The 4,439-nt window shown below is 34.0% G+C and overlaps 1 long non-coding RNA gene across 1 annotated transcript in view; it reads left to right on the forward strand.

The window, feature by feature from the left end:
* Positions 1 to 2,276, forward strand: part of LOC118748743 — a 2,960-nt gene extending 684 nt beyond the window's left edge. Inside the window, exons 2-3 of the long non-coding RNA XR_004994086.1 lie at positions 1,890 to 1,962; positions 2,025 to 2,276. This is a non-coding gene — a long non-coding RNA (uncharacterized LOC118748743). The remainder of the gene's footprint in view (positions 1 to 1,889; positions 1,963 to 2,024) is intronic.
* The last annotated feature ends 2,163 nt before the right edge of the window (positions 2,277 to 4,439 follow it).

Here is a 4,439-nt window from a genome sequence, read left to right on the forward strand (position 1 = left end):
CATAGTTTTCGACGATTTTCGTCGTATTATTTCAGCATGACAGTCAAAAATGCAGATGTCGAGTCGTAATATTTAAATACTATAATAATTATATGGGCTTTTTATTTTTTTTCGTCTGTGGACGTTTATTTTAAGACGAATATTATTTACGTCTTCTTATAATAATTATATGGGCTTTTTATTTTTTTTCGTCTCTCGGGACGTTTATTTCAAGACGAATATTATTTACGTCTTCTCATAATAATCATATGGGACTTATGCTGAACACAGATACGGTAACGGCCCTTAAAGCGTTAAATATATTTATTTATATATATATATATATATATATATATTAAAGGGCTTTCCTTTTACGTGGTTTTGGTTCTTTGAAAAGGGTTGCCAGATGTTAAAACTGCAATACGGTTTTATTTTGCCAAAAAACTTTTGCCACATAACAGAAATTAAATTCAAAATATTAAAATTATTTAAAAAGTTATATGAGTTATAACATATGAGTATCAATCCAAATGGTTATGATTATTTTATTTTTTAACTATATATAAGAGGGTTGCCACCTGTTTAAAAAATGAAACTCAAATAATTGATGGGAAACTTCTTAATCGAGTTTGGAAATATGTACTTGCGTTAAAAATATAACGCCACTGGCGACGGGGAAAGGCAAAGTTTAAATCTTCGAACTAAAGATTTCAATGCACCCTTACGTTATACATCCATATTTTAATATATCTTATAGCTTATGAATATTTAAATTAAATAAGACTTCAAATAATTGGCAACCCTCGTCAAAATATTATTTTCAAACTAAAAGCTTCCAGCTCTTTCGTTTAATTTTCTAAATCCCTAATTCCCTTAATTCAAGCTCAGTTTGACTTTTTAAACGACCCTCCTACACAAGGCCGTATTTAGAAAAGGGAGGGGTTTTATGGGTGTTCTGACCCCAAACCCAATGATAACATAACACACCATGACATAAGATAACATTAACAGTCTACACGACCTAAAGCAGTTTTCCAGGTTCATCAGAAGATGGGTACTTTTGAAAGTTTATAAATAAGTATGATAGCGACATCTAGAAGAAGAGTTAACATTTTATGCTATTCAGTAGAATATAAAAAGATTTTGCACTGTGTTGTTAGTGGACATGAAACTTCTTTAAATACTGGTACGTAACCCATCAAAAACTAAAAATCGGAAAAATTTTACATAGAGCACTTTGCAACTACTCGAATCTTCGTACAAATTTCGAGCCATTTGAAAATTATACTTTATTCTACTAGAATTCAATGGGCAACAAAACTGCATACTCAGAATCTAATTAAAAAACTCGAAATTTTTACGAAAATTTGTTGAATCTTTTTTTAAATTACATAAATTTTTAAGGCTGTGGCATATTGGGCTATTATTACTAATTTTCGTGATTGGGATAAAGAAAAGTATTTGGGTATTCACACAATTGGGATACGATTTGCACCAAATTTTGCAAAATATCCAATCCAAATTAATCCAAACCAAAATTAAATAACAACAAAAATAATATTTTAAACTTGTGAAAATTTGGTGCGGCTATAATTTTTTCGACTACTGTACAATGTACAAAAAAAGTGCAATTTTTCCGGCGGGATTACCAAACCTTGTATATTTTAAGACTTCTACCAAAATATTTCGAAAAATAGGATTTACGTGAGCTGGACCGGTTTAAAAATACCTCTTAAAATTGAGTTTTTTATGAATAAAAATAGTTTCTTAAAGGATTTTTTGGAAAAAAATTCTCCCAGATGACAAAACAGTTTAAGCTTAAGAAACCTACATAAAAATATTAAAAAATTTTATCAACGGAATCATAATAATAAGAATTTGATGCTGTTTTTTTTTATCTTTTTTCAAAGGTTTGGGTAAGGAAAACTTGAATAACTGCTCCAACTCTTTACCGATATGGACTTACGAGGTATCAGTGGAAAGGTACTTTCTCACCTTTTTTATTTCTTTGCAAAACAAACTTATTCACGTTCCAAAATTTTCAGGCAGAGTATATGTCAGACCGCAACGGAGTACAGAGCCGCAAGTAGTCAAAAGCAAAGAAAGTGTCGATACATTGTCAGCGAACTAAAGCAGATAAGAGAAAAATCAAGAAACCACCAAACATAACATAGGGATGACGAAAAAACATCGATACATCGAAAATTTTCCACACGATGTATAAATAGCAGAGACCATAACGATTATAAGAAATAAAATTAAATATTGCTCAATAATTATTACTGAACAGAGGAAAAGTTGTTTTCATCTCGCGGGACGATTATATCAAGAAGAATATTATTTACGTCATCTCATAATAATTAAATAGGATATTTATTTTTTTTCGTCTCTCGGTACGTTTATTTCAAGACGAATATTATTTACGTCTTCTTATAATAATTATATCGGCTTTTTATTTTTTTTTTTTGTCTCTCGTGACCTTTATTTCAAGACGCACATTATTTACGTCTTCTCATTATAATTATATGGGCTTTTTTGTTTTCGTCTCTCGGGACGTTTATTTCAAGACGAATATTATTTACGTCTTCTCATAATAATTATATGGACTTTTTTATTTTTTTCGTCTCTCGGGACGTTTATTTCAAGACGAATATTATTTACGTCTTCTCATAATAATTATATGGGCTTTTATTTTTTTTCGTCTCTCTGGACGTTTATGTTGAAAGTCAATGCCAAATATTTCTCTAAGTGTATTTTTCCATTACTTCCAAAATGTATGAACTACTTCCAATACTAGCTATCGGCTCGAAAGGTCACTTTGTTCAAAAGGCTTATGTCGTTAAAACTTCAGGAAGGTGCCAATGTGTCCGCGCATATAAATGAATTTTCCGACATAGTAGAAATGCTTGCCCAGGTTGACACAAATTTGACAGACGAGATTTTGTGCATAATTTTGTTATCCAGCTTACCTGAGGCTTACGACAATTTTGTAGTGGCAATAGAAGCACGCGAGTCATTCCCAGCGTTAAGCACATTAAAAGTCAAATTAATAGAAGAAGGGGAGCGACGTATGGAAAAGGTAGATGCGAATCTCAGCAACGGTAACCTGGCGTATTTTGCTGGAAGGTCAAAGAAGTCAAATGAACAAAACGGCAATGTCAACAATATCAAAAAGAAAAGTGTAAAGTGCTACACTAAAGTGCGGGGACACTTCGCTTCAGAATGCAAAAAGAAAATAACGGGACAGTAGAGAGCTTGAGAAGTCGAAAGACTTCAAATTGTCGATGTTAGTTGGAGCAGCAACAGCAAATGGTTCCGCATTAACGTGGAAGTCTTGGTGTTTGGACAGTGGAGCAACAACACACATGTGCTGTGAGAGGCAGTTCTTTACCTTTTTATCTCCTATTGCTGAAAAAGTTTGGCTCGTCGATAACAATACAGTCGAGGCTTGCGGTCGCGGTAACATACGCATAAAGGTTGGCTCAATGACATTGACAGCAGAAAACGTGCTTTACATACCAGCTCTCCAACATAATTTTTTGGCCGTTGGACGAATTACTTCAGGTAAAAGCACAGTGCAGTTCTTCGAATCGGGCGCTATAATTAAAAATTAAAGTGGACTTGTTCAAATAAGAGCTCAGAGAAAAAACGATCTTTACGTGTTTGAGTGGCGAGTAGGTGACGAAAACAAGTGCAATTTTGCCAATAATAAAGAGAATAACGTAATGAGATGGCATAACCGGTTTGGACATATGAATTTTACAGCTTTAAGACAAATGGCAAACGAGAACATTGTGCTCGGACTTAAACTGAATGAAGCCATAAAATCTGTGTGAAGCCATTTGTATCATCCGAGAAGAAATCAAATAAACTATTAGAAATTATCCACAGTGATGTCTGTGGTCCTATGAACAATAAATCCTTTTCGGGCTACCAATACTTTGTCAGGTTTATAGATGATAAGTCGCGATACATACATGTTACTTTATTAAAAAATAAGTCGGACGTTTTTGCGGCTTTTAAGTCATTCAAAGTAAATGCGGAGCGCGAAACCGAATCGAAAATTAAGATTTTACGCAGCGATAACGGGCGCGAGTACTTGAACCAGGCGTTTGATAGTTATTTAAACGAAAATGGCATAAAGAGGCAGACAAGTGTGCCATATACGCCGCAACAGAACGGCATTGCTGAAAGAGCGAACAGAACCCTGGTTGAAATGGCAAGAAGTATGCTGGTGTACTCCGGATTGGATGAAGCATTTTGGGCGGAAGCCATCACAACGGCAGCATACATACGCAACAGGTCGGTTACTAAAGCTCTTGTAAATAAAACACCATTTGAAGTCTGGATCAATAGAAAGCCTTCAGTGTCACACTTCAGAATATTTGGTTCTCCAGCCATAGCTCTGGATACAACAGAGAAGCACAAATTTAGGGCTAAGGGAAAAGAGATGTTTTTCG

This window comes from Rhagoletis pomonella, unplaced genomic scaffold, assembly GCF_013731165.1.
Source record: "Rhagoletis pomonella isolate Grant_MI unplaced genomic scaffold, Rhpom_1.0 Rhpom_scaffold_00001, whole genome shotgun sequence".
Taxonomy (NCBI): domain Eukaryota; kingdom Metazoa; phylum Arthropoda; class Insecta; order Diptera; family Tephritidae; genus Rhagoletis; species Rhagoletis pomonella.